This window comes from Erythrolamprus reginae, chromosome 8 (genome assembly GCF_031021105.1).
Source record: "Erythrolamprus reginae isolate rEryReg1 chromosome 8, rEryReg1.hap1, whole genome shotgun sequence".
Classification (NCBI taxonomy): Eukaryota; Metazoa; Chordata; class Lepidosauria; order Squamata; family Dipsadidae; genus Erythrolamprus; species Erythrolamprus reginae.
In genome coordinates this window covers 37,538,096-37,549,749 of record NC_091957.1, presented here as the reverse complement: position 1 = coordinate 37,549,749, position 11,654 = coordinate 37,538,096, and the positions used below count along the sequence as shown (strand labels likewise).

Genomic DNA, 11,654 nt, shown 5'->3' with positions numbered 1-11,654 from the left:
AGGCGCCGGTCGGCTGCCTGCCTTCTGCCCTCCAGGCGGCGCGCGCGCGTTTCCTCTGCAGGGCGCCGGTCCTGAGGCTGAGGAGTGGGGCGGGAGGGGGGAAGACCGCCTGGCATCGCCCGGGGAACCCCTCCCCCCTCCCCCCTCCCCTCCCTCCACACACCACCCCGCTCCCAGCCGCGCCTCCTCACCCGCCTTCCCGGGGCTCCCGCCGCTGCCGCCGGCCGCGCCCCCCTCCAGCCCGAAACCTGCGCGCCGTGGATGCGGATGCGCGCCTGGCCACCAGGGACCCAGCGCGGCGGCAGCGACTCTAGAGCAACTTTCCTCGCCCGGCACAACTTCCCCGCCGGGAGCAGCGGCGGCCGGGAAGGGGCGCCATCCGCGGAGGGAAACGGCCGCAGCTGGGGCACCGCTGGACCCGCCCGTCCGGGAGTGAGGGACCCCCGGCGCCGGGCTCGGCCGGCTGGACGGGGCGCGCGGCGGAGGCGCCCTCGGGGCCCAGCAGGTGAGCGGGGGTGAAGCGAGCGGGGGCGGGAAGGACGGCGGTCGTCGGGGCCGCCTCCCTGGGCGCCAGGCAGGGACTCGGGGCTCCCGGGGCGGGCGGCATGGGAGACAATTGAGCCCCCCTTGCAAGAAAACTTGTGAAATGGAACCCGAGTCGCTTAACCCTACTGTTATCCTCGCATTTACCCTCAGGGTCCTCCTGGGCGGGTCGCCGGGGCAGACGAGCGGCTGGTGGGCCCGGGTAGGGTCGTTTGGAGGGGACTCTCTGCGCCGGCCGCCCCTCCCTCCCTCCCGGCCGCCTTGGGGCTCCTCTGCCCCGGCCTCGACCCGTCTGCGGGGCCCGTTCCTCTCCCTGCCCGGAGCGGCCGACGGAAGACCCGCCGCCTGGCTCGGGTCAGGACGGGGGGAGGGGTTGCCGGGGAGGGAACCCGGGGCTTCCAGCAGCGCACTTAGCGGCCCACAGGCGGGCGTTGGAACAGTGAACTTGGGAGCGTCTTTCGTACTCCTGACGGGCCGCAGCCGTGGCCTTGGCCCTTCTCACCCTGGGCTCTTTTGTGGCCTCGGTGGCGCGAAGTCCGCGGGGAGCCACTTTCCCTTTTGACGCTCGTGTGACCGGCCACAACTGTAGAGATTCGCGGCAAGAACAGGGCCCAACCGGGGCAAACTTCCCTCAGCCCCTGTCAGGCTGGGCTCCGTTGTGGCCTTCAGTTGGGGGCTCCTGGTGGGGATGGTGGTGAGGGGGAAGGCCTAACCCTCTGCATGCCCCCGGCGGTTCCTGAGCATCAGCCCAAGGCTGCCTGAGCAGGGGATTCTGGGAGCTGAGTCTTCCCCAGTCTTCAAGGGACAAAGTTTGGAAGCGCCCCCCCCCTTTGACCCTCCCCAACCCCCGTCCCCATTATCCCCGACCACAAAGAAGGCTCTGGTGCGCCCAGGGCATCCTCTCGAACCCTTCCTGTTCCGCGGAAGCCAGAAATTCCATTAGCTTTAAAATACTAATTTAAAACTGCATTTATTTATTTATTTATTTATTTATTCATTCATTCATTCATTCATTCATTCATTCATTCATTCATTCATTCAGTCAGTCAGTCAGTCAGTCAGTCAGTCAGTCAGTCAGTCAGTCAGTCAGTCAGTCAGTCGACACAATGAGGATTGTAGTGGGTATACATATAGTAAATATATAATGAAGGTTATAGAAGATATACTCATAGAAAGATATATCTAAGAAAGAATAGAAGAGAAGATATAGGAATAAAATATATCAATGAAAGAATAGAATAAATATAAGAAAAGAAGAATGGTATAGGAGATATAGGAGAGCAATAGGACAGGAGACGGAAGGCACTTGGACATCGTAACCGTAAGGCTTAAGCAGACTCAGCCTGAGTTAGAATTTGGGTAGGGGCCACTTGGGAATTTTGGGGCCGTGGGCTAGCTAAGGATGGCTGTTTCTGGGAGCCTGCACCAGTTGAACTCGACTTTGGGAAATCTTTGTTCTTTCATCTATGCCAATGTTAGACATCTTTAAAAAAATATTTTGGTTGTTTATTATTGCTAGTAATAAAACAGTATTGCTTTTGCTTATGTAAAGGTTCAAAATCTTTTTAGGACACGAGTTTGTTCTAGTAGAGACTTGAAAACCAAAATGCAAATATTTTAATCACACAAAACATTTGCATGTTTAGGCAGAGTACTTCCTGTTGTGTTCGGTGCGGCTTACTCTCATGTAAACGCTGAGAACTTGCAGCCCAAATAAACACTTAAGAAGATACTTTCTTCCTGGGAATCTCATTATTGGAAATGGCCAGGATAAGAGGGGGGAAATTACAAAAAAAGAGAGAGAAGGAAATGGCCAGGACCTCTGTGGGTCATCTTTTGCCATGTTATCGGAAACAATTATTTTCAGACGCCATCTTTTTCAAGCGGGCATGCACTTAATTAAAAATAGGCTTTCTTAACTTTCTGTTCAATTATAAAAGGAATGTCTTATCCCTTTAGAAAAATGATCAGATAGAAAACAAAATGCATGTCCAATAAATCTTGGTTATTTAATTCACCTTTAATGTGGAAGCCACAATTGGTTGAGTTACCATAACAAATCTGACCCAAAATCACAAATTATGCTCCCCTTCTGCAAGCTGCTTTGAAGGAGGAGTTGCTGCTCGGCCAAGAAAGGGATTGCCTATTGTGTGCCTGGGTGTTGCCTCTGAGCACCAAAGGGGAAATTATGGTTTAGTGGACCAAATGAATTCAGATCATACACACCTCTAATGCTTACATCACACAGTCATGATTGACTTGGTTTCTTGGAGGGCAATTGGGTTTGAATGTGGACTACACAATAATTTTCCAATCATATTTTATAAACCATAACACTTGAGTTCACACAAGATACTGAACACATGGGTGGCAAATGACAATCCGTGGCTTAGTGTTGTTTCTGATGATTGCTCAGCAAACCATGGTTAAGCCAATCGACAGCGCTGGACATACCAAACTGCTCAGTTTTAGCAGAATGTGCTTCGTTTCATGTGTAGATAGTCCTCGACTTACAACGCACTTGAGCACATAAAGGACAGTTGTTAAGCAAGTCATGTCCCACTTTATGACCTTTCGTGCCATTTGTTAAGTTAGTAACGCTGCTCTGTTAAGTGAATATGGCTTCCCCGTAGACTTCCCAGGAGGTCACACAAGGGATCACGGGACCCCAGGAACATTGCAAAACTCTCACAAATATGAATCAGTTGCAGTGTCTGAATTTTGATCAGTGATGTGAAAAACGGTCCTCAGTCACTTATTATTTGTTTGTTTATTTGTTTTTTGTTTGTTTGTTTGACTCGGGGCAGCTCACAACATATAGCGAAACACAACAGTACCGTTATCCAATTAATATACAGTACTAAAAAGTTCTTAAAATTCTAACTTTAAAAACATTCATTTTCATTCATTCGGCAATCACACTAACAACATTTGTTGGACAGGAGAAGATTTAATGTCCCCAGGCCTGGCGGCAAAGATGTGTTTTTAAACTCTTGCGGAAGGCAAGGAGGGTGGGGGCAGTGCTAATCTCTGGGGGGGGGAGCTGATTCCAGAGGGCCGGGGCCGCCACAGAGAAGGCTCTTCCCCTAGGTCCCGCCAGTCGACAATGTTTGGTCGACGGGACCCTAAGGAGACCAAATCTGTGGGACCTCACTGGTCGCTGGGATTCATGCGGCAGAAGGCGGTCTCGGAGATAGTCTGGTCCTATTCCATGTAGGGCTTTAAACCAGTGTTTTTCAACCAGTGTGCCGTGGCACACTAGTCTGCCGCGAGACATGGTCAGGTGTGCCACGAAGCTCAGAGAGAGCAAGAAAACAAGAGAAAGAAAACAAGAGAGAGAGAAAGAAAGAAAGAGAGAGAGAAAGAAAGAGAAAGAAAGAAAGCAAGAGAGAGAAAGAGAACAAGAGAGAGAAAGCAAGAGAGAGAAAGACAGAGGGAACTAGGGAGGGAGAGAGAGCAGGAAAGAGGAAAGAAGGAAGAGAGAAAGAAAGAAAGAGGGATGGAGAGAGAGAGAAAAAAGAGGGAGAGAGAAATAGAGCGAAAGGGAGGAAGACATAATTTTTTTGTCCAAACTTTTTTTAGCCCCCCCCATGTGCCCCATGGTTTTGTAAATATAAAAAATGTGCCGCTGCTCAAAAAAGGTTGAAAATCACTGCTTTAAACAACACTTTGAATTGTGTCCGAAAACCAATTGGCAGCCAATGCAGTCCGCGGAGTGATGATGAAATATGGACATGCCTTGGAAGGTCCATAACTGCTCGCGCGGCTGTAATTCCAAGTGGTCACTGAATGAAGGGCTCCCTGCATGGCAGCGCTTCTCAATTGCTTTCTGTTACGCTCACTCCCCCCAGAAGAAGTATTAACCACTGTTAATATGTATTATTTTACTTATTGTAAGATGCAAGCAAAAGATTGGCTGGGGAAGTTTGCACTACCCCCCCCCCCACTTCCTGACCGCCTTCTCTTCCGGGCTGGGAGCAGCCTGCAAGTGGGAAAACGCTCCCTCAATCGAAAGGAGAGGAGGGAAGTAGGAAGGGGGAGAGAAGGAGCAGGAGAAAGGAGGTAGAAGGAGGAGAGGGAGCAAGAGGGAGGGGAGTGCAATGAAACCAGGGGGCAAACAGGCCGATAAGAAGGAAGTGTCCATGCAATGCATATTGGGGGGGGGGGGGGTGACTTTTCAAAGAAAAGAAAAGCTGGCTGGGGAATTCTGGGAGTTGAAGTCCAAATATCTTCAAGTAGCCAAGGTTGGGAAACACTGCTCTAAACAACTAACTTAACAACTGCAGTGATTCACTTAACAGTTGTGGCACCGGCAAGAAAGCTCATTATATGGGACACAACTAGCTTAACAGCTGTCTTGTTTAGCAATGGAAAATTTGGGCTCCGTTGTGGTGATAAGTTGAGGACTAATATACATATCGGGTGACCTTGGGCTGGTCACTCCCAGCCCAACCTACCTCACAGGGTTGTTGTGGGAAAATAGGAGGAGAAAGGGGTGCTGGATATGTTGTATCTCACACATTCTCCTCCACCTTTGATGAGATCATTTGTAAATATTATAAAGGCATGATACATATAAATAAAACAGACCTGTCCATTTTTATTCAATTTAGTTGTATCCGTGTTTTTCAAGCTTGGCAACTTGAACCTGTGTGTATTCCTACTCCCAGAATTTCACAGCCTGCATGAATCCTGGAAGTTGAAATCCACACATCTTCAGGTTGTCAAGTTTGAAAACAGCTGCTTTATATCCTCCCTCCCTCCCCCCTCCCTCCCTCTTTCTTTCTTTCTTTCTTTCTTTCTTTCTTTCTTTCTTCCTTTCTTTCTTTCTTTCTTTGTTTCTTCCTTCCTTCCTTTCTTTCTTTTCCTTCCTTCCTTCCTTTCTTTCCTCCCTTCCTCCCTCGCTCCCTCTTTCTTTCTTTCTTTCTTCCTTCCTTCCTTCCTTCCTTCCTTCCTTCCTTCCTTCCTTCCTTTCTTTCTTTTCCTTCCTTCCTTCCTCCCTCTCTGTATCTCCTGCCTGGTGATGATAGAAGATACGGATCTATTTGGAGGCTGGTACATCGTGTGGGATTGGATTAATTCCATCTTCCCTTAGCTGCTGCGTCTCAGAAATGATGCTTCTTGGGGAAAACGGTTTTTCCTGTAAAATAAATTTTACTTCGTCATGAGGAAAGAAACAGAAGACGTTGCATGCTGAGGGTGGGATGGAGAAAGAGGGAGTCCTTGCTTAACAAATGGTCCCTCAGCACCTGTTTCCAGTTGAGGTGGACGCTGAAAGCAACTTATGACCTGGTTCTGGGGTTTGTGTGTGTGTGTGTGTGTGTGTGCACATGCACACACTAACCCACACACATACACACTCTTCCTTACATGACCACCCTTTGGGCACTTTGCAACTGGTTCAACCTTATAGCCAGTTGAAGCATTCTGTGCTCACGTGACTCCGATTTACGTGGGTTCACTTAACAACCGCTGTATTCACGTAGCACTTCAGCATTCACTTAATGACTGCTGCAAAAAAATCCTAAAATTGGGTAGAGTCACATGGTTGCCTGAATTAATGACTATCAAGACTTTCAAGATGGAAATTCCAAATTCCACTATGGACTACCTGACTTACTACACACTTTTTTGCATCCCTGTGTGGCTATGTGCAAGTGGGGTGACACCACAGTAACTAGGGGCTGTTGTGATGTTGGCTGGGCGTGAGAGTCCTGCAAATTCTGATCGGAATTAACCATTTTGAATTTGAGATTGCTTCTGAATTTCAATTTGGAAAAACAACCTAGTTCAAACCTTTTGAATTGTAAACTTGAATGAAATTGATTCCCATTTCTGATCTGACAAAAGAGATAAACCACCGTATTCCTGTGCCTGAACCATCCAAGAGATTGCTGGGTACCTGATTGGGTGCCTGGAGTCAACTAGCCATTCAATATGAAAAACTGATCCAGTTCAGAGTTTGGATCCTATTATCTTGAAATCTCTTTTCGTTTCTTTACTGAATGTGATGAAAATAGAGTAAAAATCATTTAGAAAATGCTTGGGTGGAGGTGTTTACCTTACTGCTGTTAAAAAAACAATCACCTTAGAAAAATGCCGAAATCTCATCACACCTCACACCCCAAACCAAGGATGACGTGGTGAATCTTCAAACTGAGTTCTTTATTGTTTTCACAACTATAGACCAGATCTTGTAGATCAAGAATTCTAATTTGCATCTACAATATACTCTGTGGATTAGAATAGAATAGAATAGAATGGAATGGAATAGAATGGAATGGAATAGAATGGAATGGAATGGAATGGAATGGAATGGAATGGAATAGAATGGAATGGAATGGAATAGAATAGCATAGAATAGAATTCTTTATTGGCCAAGTGTGATGGGACACACAAGGAATTAGTCTTGGTGCAGATGCTCTCAGTGTACATAAAAGAAAAGATATAATTGTCAATAATCATGTGGTACAACACTTAATGATTGTCATAGGGGTCAAATAAGCAATGCGGAAAGAATCAATATTAATAAAAATCTTAAGGATACAAGCAACAAGTTACAGGCATACAGTCCTAAGTGGAGGAAAAGGATGATAGGAATGATGAGAAAAAAACTAGTAGTAATAGTAATGCAGTCTTAGTAAATAGTTTGTCAGTGTTGAGGGAATTATTTGTTTAGTAGAGTGATGGTGTTCGGGAAAAAACTGTTCTTGTATCTAGTTGTCTTGGTGTGCAGTGCTGTGTAGCAACGTTTTGAGGGTGGGAGATGAAACAGTTTGTGTCCAGGATGCGAGGGGATCAGTCAATATTTTCACCGCCTTCTTTTTGACTCGTGCAGTCTACAGGTCCTCCATGGAAGGCAGGTGGGCAGCAATAGTTTTTTCTGCAGTTCTGATTATCCTCTGAAGTCTGTGTCACTCTTGTTGGGTTGCAGAACCAAACCATTAGAAAGAATAAACTGTAGTCCTCGGAGAAGGGCGGCATACACAGTCTAATAAATAATAATAATAATAATAATGATGATGATGATGATGATGATGATGATAATGATAATATAAAATAAATAAAACGAACAAATCATACATGATCTCTGGGCCAAGTTGTCATCTTACTCCTCTGAACTAAATCCTCTTCCTCCCGAGAATCCATCCCTCACTAGATTCCACCCCACCATATTCTTTTGAGGACTCTTGTAGTTAGGGGATAAAACATTGCCATTCCTACTGTTAAGGAGATGGCTAGCACAGTTGGCCTAAGGCAACCTTCCCATCGGAGCTCCTCTAGATAGGACCTGGGGCTCTCAGAACAAAGTTGGAAGGGGTCTTGGAGGTCCCGCAGCCCAACCCTTGCCCAAGCGGAAGGCCCTGTTCCAGAGAAGGGGCTGTCCGGTCTCTCTTTAAAAGCCTCCAGTGGTGCAGCACCCACAATGTCTAGAGGAAAGTTGCTCCACTGGTTAATTAATTCTCATGTTTTGGGAAATTTCTCCTTAGCTCCAAGGTGCTTCTCTCCTTGATTAGTTTCCATCTGTTGCTTCTTGTCCCGCCTTCTTCTGGTGCTTTGGGGAATAGCATGAGCCCTTCCTCTTCTTCGTGGCAGCCCTTCAAACATCAGGACACGGCTGTCATGTCACCCCCAGGCCTTCTTTTCACGGGACGAGACATGCCCAAAGCCTTTGTGGCTCTTCTCTGCACTCTTTCCAAAGTCTCCACAGTTTGCTCTCTGAGCAGAAGGAAAATTGTCCCTCTCTGCATGCACAGAGGCAAAATCGTGCGAGGGGATGCGCACTCGCTCACTGCACTCGCACAGCCATGCGTGAAACGTCGCAATGCGCAGGCAGTGCACCAGTAGGAAGAACACCTTTTTCATATTGCAGCAACCCAAACTCCCTACAATGTTCCAAGTGTCTTCATAGGAAGGGTTTATAAAACAGTCCCAATAATAAATAAATAAATAAATAAGCAAATAAACAAACAAACAAACAAATCAATAATAATAATAATAATAATAATTTATTAGATTTTGTATGCCGCCCCTCTCGGAGCGGCTCACAACAAATACAAAGCACAAATCTAATATTAAAACCAATTATAAAAACCCATTATAAAACAGTCATACCATCCAATTAAGCCATACGTAAAATGAAACAGCTAAGGGTCAGTTATGTCCCCCAAGCCTGGCGGCATAGGTGGGTTTTCAGTAGTTTGCGAAAGGCAAGCAGGGTGGGGGCAGTCCTGATTTCCGGGGGGAATTGATTCCAGAGGGCCGGGGCCACCACAGAGGAGGCTCTTCTCCTGGGGCCCGCCAGACGACATTGTTTTGTCGACGGGAACAGGAGAAGGCCAACTCTGTGGGACCTGATCGGTCGCTGGGGTTTGTGCGGCAGAAGGCGGTCCCGAAGGTATTCTGGTCCAATGCCATGTAGGGCTTTATAGGTCATAACCAATACTTTTAATTGTGGCCGGAAACTGATAGGCAGCCAGTGCAGGCTGCGGAGTGTTGATGAGACATGGGCATATCTGGGAAAGCTCATGATAGCTCTTGCGGCCTCATTCTGCACGATCTGCAGTTTCCAAACACTTTTCAAAGGTAGCCCCTTGTAGAGAGCATACCAATACCTGACATAACCTGATTCTACCCCTCTGTTAGTGCAACCCAGGATCACGTGGCATTTTTTGGCCCCCACCACACACCATTGGCTCGTATTGAAGTGATTTTCCATTGGGACTCCCAAGATCCCTCTTGCAGTTATCATTATTAATATTATTATTATTATTATTATTATTATTATTATTATTATTATTTATTAAATTTGTATGCCGCCCCTCTCCGTAGACTCGGGGCGGCTCACAACAATAGTAGAAAACAATGTACAATAGAAATCTAATATTTAAAAACTAAAAACCCATAATTTAAAAAACATACACACAATATACCATTACCAGTTACCACTGCTAAGCCAGGTTTCACCCAACCTGGGCTTATATTGCCCAGCTGGATGGTTGCGTCCTTCTTCTGACACCCACCTGTCCTGAAAGCCTTTGGGCGGCCGCCCAAAGCCAAGTCAGTTGGCCGAGCCGTCCATTGTTGGGCCGAAAGCTTTGGGTGGCTTAACTGTGCTTTCTGCTGAATGAGAAGCCCGCGTCCACTACAGCCCTGCCCCATTGTCTTCTCCAGGGGTCGGCCCTGGGCTCCATTCATCTCTGCCTGGAAGGGCATCAGACTGAAACGTTCTAGCTGGCAAGTTGAGTAGGGCGACAACAATGACAACCACAGCATCACAATGAGGTGTTGTGCATATGAACCTCTGGAATGGACTTTTTTGATCCCAAAGAGTCATGTTATTAGCCAGGAATGGTTGTGGTTAGAAGAGGCCGAAAGGAAGGAGGGATAATATTTAATCAGTGATGGACAGGCTGCAGACAATCTTGTTGATTATGAATCCTGAAGGTTCGTTCAGGAGACCACAGAAATGTCACCGAGAGCTAAAATAAGTGGCTAAATAAAGTGGGATTGAAACTTAGCTTTGTGCCGTGGAGAGGCTGGGAAAGTCAAAACTATTTATATTTAATCTTATCTTTGGTTTAGGACACTGTTTTCCCCCCCATAATAGATAGCCAGGTTGTTTTGACTAGAACTGAAGTTAGCAATGTCAAGGTCTGGATTTTCAGAATAGAGAACCATTGCTTACGAGTGGTATCTGTAACTTCTGCTTTACCCAAGAATTGAATGATGATGATGATGATGATTATTATTATTATGTCAGTACAACACAGCAAATGAGATCACTATGCTGGATGTCGTATTTCATCACCAGTCGGGCGCTTTCCAAGCACCTAGGACTGTGTGATGTAGCGCCGAATTATGTTTGCCGATTCCAGTAAAGCGGCCTTTTGCAATTTAACAGTTGGAGATTTTGTCAATTCCGATGCTTTTCAAATGTCCACGTGCCAAGTACCACTGGGACCACTTTCACTGGCTTATGCCAGAGTCATTGCAGCTTGATTTTTAGATCTTCGTATTTCACTAATTTCTCTAGCTGCTTCTCCTCAATTCTGCTGTCCCCTGGGATTGCGATGTCGATGATCCATACTCACAATAACAAAACATGATTAAAAACAATTTAAAACCCTTAAATAAAAAGGAGTCATACATCTCAGACAAACCATACATAAAACAGAAACGGCTCAGGGGAATCAATTTCCCCATGCCTAGTGGCAGAGGTGCATTTTAAGGAGTTTGCGAAAGGCAAGGAGGGTGGGGGCAATCCTAATCTCCGGGGGCAGTTGATTCCAGAGGGCCGCCACAGAGAAGGCTCTTCCCCTGGGTCCCGCCAGATGGCATTGTTTCGTCGACAGGACCCGGAGAAGGCCAACTCTGTGGGACCTGACCGGTCGCTGGGATTAATGTGGCAGAAGGCGGTCCTGAATACTTTATACATAACATTCTCCCTTCGTTTTGTTCATCAAGACCTTTTTCAGGGAGGTGTGACTGAAAAATTACGACATAGGATCTCAATCCAAGCCCCATGTCGTATTTGCTAGAACATTCATTTAGCGACTGTTCAAAGTTACAATGGCACTGAAAAATGCGACTTACGACCATTTTTCAGTTACAGCTTTTGCAGCATCGCTTTGGTCAGGTGGTCAGCCTTCACGCTCTTAGCACAGGTGGTCCATATCTGCCCTGGGGTCTCGTGTCCACTTTGGTCAGTGGGGAAGCAAGATTCCCTTAACAGCTGTGTTATTATTACTTTATTTTTATTATTTATTAGATTTGTATGCCGCCCCTCTCCGGAGACTCGGAGTGGCTACTGGTTTCACAGCTATAGTGATTCATTTAACAACTGTGGCAGGAAAGGTCATAAAATTGCCGATCAATTTCCGGTCACAATTCAAAGTGTTGGTTATGACCTATAAAGTCCTTCATGGCATCGGACCAGAATATCTCCGGGACTGCCTTCTGCCACACGAATCCCAGCGACCAGTTAGGTCCCACAGAGTTGGCCTTCTCCAGTCCTGTCGACAAAACAATGTCAATTGGCGGGATCCAGGGGAAAAGCCTTCTCTGTGGCAGCCCCGGCCCTCTGGAACCAGCTCCCCACAGAGATCAGA

At 46.7% G+C, this 11,654-nt stretch overlaps 1 protein-coding gene across 1 annotated transcript in view; it reads left to right on the top strand.

The window, feature by feature from the left end:
* Positions 1–440: 440 nt before the first annotated feature.
* Positions 441–11,654, top strand: part of ARHGEF9 (Cdc42 guanine nucleotide exchange factor 9) — a 261,555-nt gene continuing 250,341 nt past the window's right edge. Inside the window, exon 1 of the mRNA XM_070759694.1 lies at positions 441–505. The gene's annotated coding sequence lies outside the window, so the exon portion shown is untranslated. The remainder of the gene's footprint in view (positions 506–11,654) is intronic.